Consider the following 12,500-nt stretch of genomic DNA (forward strand, 5'->3'; position numbering starts at 1 on the left):
GAACTGGCAGGGAAACCAGTTAATGAGATGATGGAATATGTAGTCACAATGTGCAAGGAGGCTGAGGAGAGGTTTGTACCCAAGGGTAACAGGAATAATGAAAAAGCCAGGATGAGCCCATGGTTCACTCAAAGATGCAAGGAGGCGAAAACCAAGTGTGCTAGGGAATGGAAGAAATATGGAAGGCAAAGGACCCAGGAGAATAAGGAGAGCAGTCGTAGAGCCAGAAACGAATATGCACAGATAAGAAGGGAGGCCCAACGTCAATATGAAAACGACATAGCAGCAAAAGCCAAATCTGACCCGAAGCTGTTATACAGCCACATCAGGAAGAAAACAACCGTCAAAGACCATGTAATCCGGCTAAGGAAGGAAGGAGGAGAGACAACAAGAAATGACAGTGAAGTATGTGAGGAACTCAACAAGAGATTCAAAGAAGAGTTCACAGAGGAGACAGAAGGGGCTCCAGAAAGACGGAGAGGTGGGGTACACCACCATGTGCTGGACACAGTACACACAACCGAGGAAGAAGTGAAGAGGCTTCTGAGTGAGCTAGATACCTCAAAGGCAATGGGGCCACATAACATCTCTCCATGGGTCCTGAGAGAGGGAGCAGAGGCGCTATGTGTACCCCTAACAACAATATTCAGTACATCTATCGAAACAGGGAGATTGCCTGAGGCATGGAAGACAGCAAATGTGGTACCAATCTTTAAAAAAGGAGACAGACATGAAGCACTAAACTACAGACCAGTGTCACTGACATGTATAGCATGCAAAATCAAGGAAAAGATTGTCAGGAGAAGAATGGTGGAACATCTAGAAAGGAATGATCTCATCACCAGCAGACAACATGGTTTCAGAGACGGGAAATCCTGCGTCACAAACCTACTGGAGTTCTATGACATGGTGACAACAGTAAGACAAGAGAGAGAGGGGTGGGTGGATTGCATTTTCTTAGACTGCAAGAAGGCGTTTGACACAGTACCACACAAGAGATTAGTGCAAAAACTGGAGGACCAAGCAGGAATAACAGGGAAGGCACTGCAATGGATCAGGGAATACTTGTCAGGAAGACAGCAGCGAGTAATGGTACGAGGCGAGGTGTCAGAGTGGACACCTGTGACCAGTGGGGTCCCACAGGGGTCAGTCCTAGGACCAGTGCTGTTTCTAGTATTTGTGAAAGACATGACGGAAGGAATAAACTCCGAGGTGTCACTGTTTGCAGATGACGTGAAGTTGATGAGAAGAGTTCATTCAATCGAAGACCAGGCAGAAATACAAAGGGATCTGGACAGGCTGTAGACCTGGTCCAGCAACTGGCTCCTGGAGTTCAATCCCACCAAGTGCAAAGTCATGAGGATTGGGGAAGGGCAAAGAAGACCGCAGATGGAGTACAGTCTAGGGGGTCAGGGACTACAAACATCACTCAAGGAAAAAGATCTTGGGGTGAGTATAACACCAGGCACATCTCCTGAAGCGCACATCAACCAAATAACTGCTGCAGCATATGGGCGCCTAGCAAACCTCAGAACAGCATTCCGACATCTTAATAAGGAATCGTTCAGGACCCTGTACACCGTGTACGTTAGGCCCATATTGGAGTATGCGGCACCAGTTTGGAACCCACACCTAGCCAATCATGTAAAGAAACTAGAGAAAGTGCAAAGGTTTGCAACAAGACTAGTCCCAGAGCTAAGAGGTATGTCCTATGAGGAGAGGTTAAGGGAAATCAACCTGACGACACTGGAGGACAGGAGAGATAGGGGGGATATGATAACGACTTACAAAATACTGAGAGGAATTGACAAGGTGGACAAAGACAGGATGTTCCAGAGATTGGACACAGTAACAAGGGGACACAGTTGGAAGTTGAAGACACAGATGAATCAAAGGGATGTTAGGAAGTATTTCTTCAGCCACAGAGTAGTCAGGAAGTGGAATAGTTTGGGAAGCGATGTAGTGGAGTCAGGATCCATACATAGCTTTAAGCAGAGGTACGATAAAGCTCATGGTTCAGGGGGAGTGACCTAGTAGCGATCAGTGAAGAGGCGGAGCCAGGAGCTTGGACTCGACCCCTGCAACCTCAACTAGGTGAGTACAACTAGGTGAGTACACACACACACACACACACACACACACGCACACACACACACACACACACACACACACACACACACACACACACACACACACACACACACACACACACACACACACACACACACACACTCCCAGACACACTCACGGAAACGAAGCTCACGGGGATGATAACAGATGCGATCTTTCCATCCGGATATCAGATCCTGAGGAAAGATAGGAGAAGAAAGGGAGGAGGAATTTCTCTGCTTATTCAAAACCAGTGGTGATTTGACGAAATGGGAGGAATTGACAGAATGGAAGTGAGGGCGTACATAGTAGGAACAATTCAGACTGGAGGTCCCAAGGTGGTGATTGCAGTGATGTACAACCCGGGACAGAAAGCAGTAGGCCAAGAGAAAAATATGATGAAAGCAACAGAGCAATGGTGGACCCACTAGCTAAGGTGGCCAGAAGGGCCCACACGGGTACGGCAAATTTACTAGTTATGAGTGATTTCAATCACAAGGAGATTGATTGGGAAGACCTGGAGCTACATGGGGGACCTGAAACAGGGAGAGCTAAGATGATGGAGGTGGTACTAGAAAACCTCATGCATCAACATGCCAGGGACACTACCAGAACTACTCAAAGTAAGCATGAGGTCAAGGCTGGATCTCGTATTCTCCTTGAGAAGTTCTGATACTGATACTCGGAGCTAGTGATCACGTGATCCTGAACTTTGAATACATTGTAGAGTTAAAAACGGAGAGAGAGCGTAGCAGCACGAATTGGACGGGAGAAGCATGAGACATGAGGAATTTCCTGCCCAAGGCTGAGTTTGAAAGAGAACTAGTGGGAAACACAGTAAATGAAATGATAGAACAAGTGACCACAAAATGCAAGGAGGCAGAGGAGATGTTCGTACCCAAAGGCAACATACACAATAGAAAGACCAAAACGAGCCCTTGGTCCACCCAGATGTGTAGAGAGGCCAAAACTAGGTGTGCAAGAGAATGGAAAAAAAACTGTGAACATAAAGGACCCAGGAAAATATGATTAACCGAATAACCAAAAATAAATATGCATGGATAAGGAGGGAGGACCAGGGGCAATATGAGTGATATAGCATCGAAAGTGAAATCTCAACTAAAGCTACTGTACAGCCACATCAGAAGGCAAACAACGGTCCAGGATCAGTTAATCAGACTGAGGAAGGATGGAGGGGAGATCACGAGAAACGACAAAGAATTATGTGAGAAGCTCAACACAAAATTCAAGACACACACAGGGCAACGAGTGACTAGCTCACTTACGGCTTACTACACAAATAGTAGGAGTCTAAGAAATAAGATAAATGAGCTAAGATTACTTGCAAGTGCAGGTAATATAGATATTATTGCTATAACAGAGACCTGGTTCAACTTGAAAGATAAAGAAATGCATTCTGATTGCAACATACAGGGTTATAAACTATTTCTCACTGATATGGTCAACAGCAAGGGTGGTAGAGTGGGGATGTATGTCAAAGACAATTTAAATAGTTGTGTTAGACAAGATATAAGATTAGAAACATCGGACACAATCTGTTTGGCTACAGTTTCTCGAAGCCAAACAGATTGTGTCCGATGTTTCTAATCTTATATCTTGTCTAACACAACTATTTAAATTGTCTTTGACATACATCCCCACTCCACCACCCTTGCTGTTGACCATATCAGTGTGAAATAGTTTATAACCCTGTATGTTGCAATCAGAATGCATTTCTTTATCTTTCAAGTTGAACCAGGTCTCTGGTCTCAGGTTAAAAATTAAATTTGGGTGTGATTTATAGGTCTCCAAACCTTGATAACGAGTGCGGTAGGCTGCTATGGAACAAAATTTATAAGGCGTCTAGATATGAAAATGTTGTGTTAATGAGAGATTTTAGCTTTAGACAAAATGATTGGAACAATTTGACAGAAAATCTTGAGTTTAGTGACTTTCTTGATAATGTTCAGGATAGCTTTTCAAAACAGTTTGTGACAGAATTACCCACATAAATGCAATCAAGTCTAAGTTCCAGACTTTCGCTTGGCTGACTTTATGGGGCAGAGAAATTACCTGGGTGGGCTAAATTGGGATGACCTGACTTTGGGTCAGGTACATGATGTTGGTTGCCAATATGACTTTTTCAGAGCTTAGCGCTAACTTTTGTTCCGAGTAGGGAAATTAGATCTATCAAAACTGATTCCAAATGGATATACAATAGACTAAAACATCTCATTGGCCAAAAGAGGATCATATACAGGAGTATCAAAAGAGGGGATGGGCAGTTAAGAAATCAATATATTCAATTAAGGAGAGATATGAAAAAAGGAATAAGAAAAACAAAAAAGGATTATGAGGCTAAAGTCGCAAGGGATTCGAAGACTAACCCAAAAGGGTTCTTTCAGGTATACAGAAGTAAGATTAGGGACAAGATTGGCCCAATTAAGAGTAACTCAGGACAGATCACTGACAGTGATAAGGAAATGTGTGAACTTTTCATTTCCTACTTCCTCTCAGATTTTACTCAGGGAGATAATAGCCAAATTCTAGAAATAATAAATTATGTTGAACACGACAATAATAAATTATGCACGATTAGAGCAACTAGTGACATGGTCCTCAAACGAATAGAGATATTAAAACCTAACGAATCCCCAGGCCCTGATGAACTGTTTGCAAGGGTTTTAAAGGAATGTAAAGAGGAACTTAGCATTCCTTTAGCTAATCTTTTCAATCTATCACAACAAACTGGCATAGTGCCAGACAAGTGGGAAATGGTTTAATGACTCAGCATGGTTTTACAAAGGAGCGTTCCTGTCTTACGAAATTACAAACTTTTTTCACAAAGGTTTTTGAAGAAGTAGATCATGATATTGAAAAAGATATTGTGTAAATGGACTTCAGTAAAGCTTTTGATAGAGTTCCACATCAGAGGCTACTGAGGAAACTTAAAGCACACGGAATAGGAGGAGAAGTTTTTTCCTTGGTAGAGGTATGGTTGACAAATAGGCAGCAGAGAGTTTGCCTAATTCGGGAGAAATCAGAAGGGGGGCACGTCACAAGCGGTGTTCCACAGGAGTCAGTGTTGGGCCCTTTGTTGCTCATAATTTACATGATCGACATAGATGAGGGAATAAATAGCAACATAAGCAGATTTGCTGATGACACCAAAATAGGCCGTCCAATTCATTCTAATGAGGACATTAGAGCACTCCAGGATGATTTGAATAGACTGACGCAATGGTGGGAGAAGTGGCAGATGCCGTTTAATATAAACAAATGCAAAGTTCTAAATGTTGGACAGGAAAATAACCATGCCACATATAAGCTAAATAGTGTAGATCTTACTATTACGGATTGCAAAAAGGACTTAGAAGTTCTAGTTAGCAGAAATCTGAAACCAAGACGACAGTGCATAAGTGTTCGTAATAAAGCTAACAGAATCCTAGGCTTCACATCAAGAGTATAAATAATATCTTTGGTTAGACCTCATTTAGACTATGCTGCGCAGTTCTGGTCACAGTATTACAGAATGGATATAAATACACTGGAAAACGTACAAAGGAGGATGACAAAGTTGATTCCAAGTATCAGAAATCTTCCCTATGAGGATTGACTGAGGGCCCTGAATTTGCGCTCTCTAAAAAGGAGTAGAATTAGGGGGGGATATGATTGAAGTGTATAAATGGAAAATAGGAATTAACAAAGGGGATGTAAATAGCGTGCTGAAAATATCTAGCATAGAGAGGACTCGCAACAATGGTTTTTATGGTGGAAAAATCAGATTCAGGAAGGATGAGTGGAACAAACTCTCGAGTACCGTCGTAGAAGCTAAGACGTTGTGTAGTTTTAAAAATAGGTTGGATAAATACATGAGTGGGTGTGGGTGGGTGTGAGTTAGACCTGACTAGTTTGTGCTACTAGGTCAGATGCTGTGCTCCTCCGTTAAGTGAATGTGACTGACCTGACTAGGTTAAGGCACTGGCTTAAGCCGGTGGGAGAATTGGACATTCCTCGCATGGGCCAGTAGGCCTGTTGCAGTGTTCCTTCTTTCTCATGTTCTTATGTTCTTAAGTGTTTTCAGTGGAGACTGAAAGGGCTCCAGCAAACCAGGATGGAAGAGTACACCAACAAGTGCTGACACATTACATACAACAGAGGAGTAAGTGAAGAGGCTGCTAAGTCATATAGATACCTCAAAGTCGGTGGATCTTGAGAGAGAGGGAACAAAGGCACTGTGTGTGCCACTAACAACAATCTTGAACATTTCTATTGCATTAGGGCAACTACCTGAAGTATGGAAGACGGCAAATTTAGTCCGAGTCTTTACGAAAGGAGAGAGGTAGGTGGCATTAAACTATATACCAGTGTCAGTGACTTGCACAGTATGGAAAGTCATGGAAAAGCTTATCAGGAGAAGAGTGGTGGAGCACGTAGAAAGGAATGATAACCGATAACCAGCACGGTTGCAGGGAAGGGAAATCTTGTGTCACAAACCTCCTTGAGTTTTACGGCAAGGTGACAGAAGTAAGACAAGAGAGAGAGAAGGGGTGGGCAGACTGCATTTTCTTGGACTGCAAGAAGGCCATCGACGCAGTTCCTCATAAGAGAGTAGTGCAAAAGCTAGAGAATAGGCATGAATAACAGTAAAAGCGATGCAATAGTTCAAAGAATACAACGAGTGTTAGTACCTGACGAGGTGTCAGAGTGGGCACCTGTGACAAGCGGAATTCCACAAGGGGCAGTCATAGGGCTGGTGCTGTTTCTGGTGTATGTGAATGACATAACGGAAGCAACAGATTGAGATGTGTCGTTATTTGCAGAAGAGGTGAAGCTAATGTGAAGAATTCAGTTGGATGAGGATCAGATGGGACTACATAGGGATCTGGACAGATCCAACAACTAGCTCTTGGAGTTTAACCCCACCAAGTGCAAAGTCATGTAAACTGGGGAAATTCAGAGAAGAGCACAGACAGAATACAGGCTAGGGGGGACAAATACTGCAAAACCTCACTCAAGGAAAAGGATCTTGGGATAAATAAAATAACGAGCACATCTGAGGAAACATGAACCAAATAACTACTGCAGCATATGGGAGTCTAGCAAACCTAAGAATAGCGTTTCAATACCTGGTCAAACACATCAAATTAGAGAAAGTGCAAAGGTTTACAACAAGACTAGTTCCGGACCTAAGGGTTATGTCCGACTAGGAGAGATTAAGGGAAATCAACCTTACTACACTGGAGGACAGGAGAAATAGGGGGAAGGACGTGATAACGACATATAAAATACTGAGAGGAATAGACAGGGTAAATAGGGACGTGATGTTTCAGAGATGGGACACAAACAACAAGGGGACACAACTAAAAGCTGAAAACTCAGATGAGTCACAGGGATGTTAGGAAGTATTTCTTCAGCCACACAGTTGTCAGGAAGTGGAGAGTGATGCAGTGGAGGCAGGATCATTACATAGCTTTAAGACGAGACATGATATAGCTCATGGAGCAGGAAGAGAGTGGACTTAGTAGCGACCAGCAAAGTGGAGGGGCCAGGAGCTGTGAATTGGCCCCTGCAGCAACAAATGGGTACGTACAAATAGGTGAGTACACATACACACACACATACGCTGGAACTCATATAATCGCCTCATCTCATCTCTTCCTCGAACGATCCCCTTTTATGACTTCCTCCTCCCCTCTGCCTTCTCTCCCCTTCCTTTCCTATCCAACTACCTCCCACCTCTCTCTCCCCTCTCTTTGCCTACCTCTTAAGTGAGAAAGACAGAAACAGACAATCCCCTGCATGCGATAGACTCTTTGATAGTCGTTATGCGACCTCTAACGGCCCCTGTCGTGACCTCTGATGACCTGACCTCAGGTCTCATAAAGGATCAAGGGGTCGTTTGGTTGCCATTACTTGGACAAACCTTCATTACCCTGCCCTTTAAGATAGCCGCGTCAGTGCTGCTTTTTGCACGCAGTGTTGACCTCCCTGGGAGGAGGAGGAGGAGGGAGAGTGCGGGAGGTTAAAGGAGGGAGAGAGAGGTTGAGGGAGGGAGAGGGAGGGAGGGAGGGAAGGGACAACACAGTGGTCAAACAAGTGATTACTAGAGTTCAACTCAAACAAGTGCAAGGTAAAAAAAATTGGGCCTGGAAGTGTGTACATTCGTAAAGTGCTCTATGTTCAAACCTGTGAACTCTGGCAAAATAAAAAATATTTTGGGACTCTACACAGCATGAGTTAGGCTTATCACGGAGTATACAGCACCAGCATGGAGTCCTTCACCTGGTCAAAATAAACATACACTAGAAAACGTACAAAGGTTTGGAACAAAACTAGTCCCAGAGATGAGGACGTTGAGTTATAACAAACTAGGGAAACTAGGCCTGCCGTCTTTTAACGTCAAAATGTAGAGAGGACACATGATTACGATATACAAGATAATCGAAGGATTTGATAGATTAAATAAGAACAGTCATGGGGTCGAGGAGATCATAGATGGAAGTTAAGCATAGAGATAAGCCAAAGGGATGTTAGGAAACACTTTTTCAGTCTCAGGGAGTTGAATAATTGGTAGAGGCAACCTCAACACAAAGTTTCAAGAGCAAGTATGATTGAGCCCAAGACCCCAGTAGCCAATAACACTGGTTAGTGTACTATAAGAGGCTGGGCCAGGAAAACATATCCGAGTCAGCACACATAGGCACACACAGACATACAGACACACACACACACACACACACACACACACACACACACACACACACACACACACACACACACATACACACACACAAATCTGACCCTAAGCTGTTATACAGCCACATCAGGAGGAAAACAACAATCAAGGACCAGGTAATCAGGCTAAGGAAGGAAGGGGGAGAGACAACAAGAAATGACCGTGAAATATGTGAGGAACTCAACAAGAGATTCAAAGAAGTGTTCACAGAGGAGACAGAAGGAGCTCCAGAAAGACGGGGAGGTGGGGTACACCACCAAGTGCTGGACACAGTACACACAACCGAGGAAGAAGTGAAGAGGTTTCTGAGTGAACTAGATACCTCAAACGCAATGGTGCCTGATAACATCTCTCCATGGGTCCTGAGAGAGGGAGCAGATGCACTATGCATACCCCTAACAGCAATATTCAATACATCTATCTAAACAGGGAGATTGCCTGAGGCATGGAAGACAACAAATGTAGTCCCAATTTTTAAAAAAGGAGACAGACATGAAGCACTGAACTACAGACCAGTGTCACTGACATGTATAGTATGCAAAGTCATGGAGAAGATTGTCAGGAGAAGAATGGTGGAACACCTAGAAATGAATGATCTCATCAACAGCAACCAATATGGTTTCAGGGACAGGAAATCCTGTGTCACAAACCTACCGGAGTTCTATGACAGGGCGACAACAGTAAGACAGGAGAGAAAAGGGTGGGTGAATTGCATTTTCTTGGACTGCAAGAAGGCGTTTGACACAGTTCCACACAAGAGATTAGTACAAAAACTGGAGGACCAGGCAGGGATAACAGGGAAGGCACTACAATGGATCAGGGAATACTTGTCAGGAAGACAGCAGCGAGTCATGGTACTTGGCGAGGTGTCAGAGTGGGCGCCTGTGACAAGCGGGATCCCACAGGGGTCAGTCCTAGGACCAGTGTTGTTTCTGGTATTTGGGAACGACATGACGGAGAGAATAGACTCAGAAGTGTCCCTGTTTGCAGATGACGTGAAGTTGATGAGAAGAATTCATTCGATCGAAGAACAGGCAGAACTACAAAGGGATCTGGACAGGCTTCAGACCTGGTCCAGCAATTGGCTCCTGGAGTTCAATCCCACCAAGTGCAAAGTCATGAAGATTGAGGAAGGGCAAAGAAGACTACAGATGGAGTACAGTCGAGGGAGCCAGAGCCTACAAACCCCACTCAAGGAAAAAGATCTTGGGGTGAGTATAACACCAGGCATATCTCCTGAGGTGCACATCAACCAAATAACTGCTGCAGCATATGGGCGCCAAGCAAACCTCAGAACAGCATTCCGGCTTCTTAATAAGGAATCGTTCCGGACCCTGTACACCGTGTACGTTTGGCTCATATTGAAGTATGTGGCACCAGTTTGGAACCCACACCTAGCCAAGCAAGTAAAGAAACTAGAGAAAGTGCAAAGGTTTGCAACAAGACTAGTTCCAGAGCTAACGGGTATGTCTTACGAGGAGAGGTTAAGGGAAATCGACCTGACGACACTGGAGGACAGGAGAGATAGGGGGGACATGATAACGACATACAAAATAATGAGAGGAATTGACAAGGTGAACAAAGACAGGATGTTCCAGAGATGGGATACAGCAACAAGAGGACGCAGTTGGAAGTTGAAGACACAGATGAATCACAGGGATGTTAGGAAGTATTTCTTCATCCACAGAGTAGTCAGGAAGTGGAATAGTTTGGTAAGCGATGTAGTGGAGGCAGGATCCATACATAGCTTTAAGCAGAGTAGAGTAGGCACTCTGGTGAGGCTGATACTTGGCGAAGTAATAAGCCAAAGGCTGCAACCCATCGTCCCCAGATTGCAGAAGTATTGCCCCCACCCCAGACTCACAAGCATCAACCTATAATGTAAAAGGTTTTGAGAAATCAGGAGACAGAAGAATGGGTGCAGTACAAAGAATTAATTTTGCTTCCGTAAAAGCATATTGATATTCTGGGGTCCAATAAAAGGGGAATTTTTGTCTGGTATGGGAGGTTAGAGGGGCTACCACGTCTGCAAAAATTTTACAGAATCTTTTATAAAATCTTACCATCTTACGTTGGAGAGATTTCCTATCATGAGGTACCGGATAATTTTTAATGGCAAGAATATTTGCAAATTTAGGAGCCACTTTACCACTACCTACTTCATGGCCCAAATCAGTAATAGTATGACTCAAGAAATCGTAATGACACGATTGCAAATAAACCATACCCCCGGCCGGGATTGAACCCGACGGGCTGGAGTTTTGAGACTCTATGACCGCGGGTTCAATCCCGGCCGGGGGTATGGTTTCAGTAATAGTAGATTGGCCGAATGATAACTTTGATAAATTAACGATTAAGTGGAAACTCTGAAAGGTCACAAAGAGAGCCTTAAGCCTAAACATATCTTGGTCCCAAGTATCCCACAGAACCACAATGTCGTCCAGGTATGCAGCCGTGCTTTCAGGTCCATTAATACCCTGATGGATCAGTCTCTGGAATGATGCCGACGAATTTTTAATTCTGAATTGGGATACTATATATTGATAATGACCTGTTGGGATTACGAAGGCAGAGATTTCCTTTACCTTATCTGTTAAAGGTACCTGATAGTAACGTTTAAGGTCTAGTTTAGAGACAAATGTAGCCTTACCCACGAGGTCGATTATGTCATCTAAACGTGGCAGAGGGTAAGCATCTGGAACAGTCACCTCATTCACCTTACGGTAGTCTGTACACATTCGAAAACTTCCATCAGCTTTCTTAAAAAGAATGCACGGTGAAGCCCATGGATTAGACGACTCCTCCACTAACCCATACTCTAACAGAAATTCTACTCCCTGCTAAAGTAGCCTCTGTTTAGAGTTTCCAACATTTGCATCATGATATCCTAGTGTACATTTTTTTCGGAATATCCGAAAAGATATCAAGGTAAATTGTAGAAGCGCAGTTAAACTTGTTACTTGATTCTTAGACAGCTTGGGGCCTTGAGGAGGACCAAATTGGGAAGCTTTACATTAATCTCAGGGATAGAGTGCAAAGAGTCAGGGTCGTCTACAGAGGCAGAGGACAAAGTCATTACTGGGACTTTATCTGAAAAATTAAATGCTTTAATTTGATTAATGTGGCATGTTTCACTTATTGAGGTCTTGTCAAGGGGAGATACCACATAATTTACATCAGATAATTTACTTACAATTTGCGTAGGTCCCGTAAATCTAGCTCTTAAGGTGTGGCCAGGTATAGGTTCCTGTACCAACATCTTGTCTCCTGGATGGGAGGAGCAAAACTTTGAATTTCTGTCATACCTCTGTCTCATCGTCATTTCAGCTGCTTTTAAGTTAGCCTTAGCCAACTGATGTGCCACCTGCAACCTTGAAGAAGGGTTGTAGAGCGTTGAGCCAGCATCTTCTCTCATCCATCCTTCCTTGAGCACCCGAAGAGAACCTTGTACATTGTGCCCAAAGATCAACTCAAACGAACTGTACCCTGTGAACTCCTGCACAGTTTCTCTCATTGCAAATAGCAACATAGGTAGTGATTCATCCCAGTCTGTAGGAAAACGCATGCAAAAAGTTCTCATCATGGTTTTTAATTTTTGATGGATTCTCTCCAAGGCGCCTTGGGACTCAGGATGATAGGCAGTGGATAATTT

The sequence above is a fragment of the Cherax quadricarinatus genome, chromosome 6 (genome assembly GCF_038502225.1).
Source record: "Cherax quadricarinatus isolate ZL_2023a chromosome 6, ASM3850222v1, whole genome shotgun sequence".
NCBI classification, from domain to species: Eukaryota; Metazoa; Arthropoda; class Malacostraca; order Decapoda; family Parastacidae; genus Cherax; species Cherax quadricarinatus.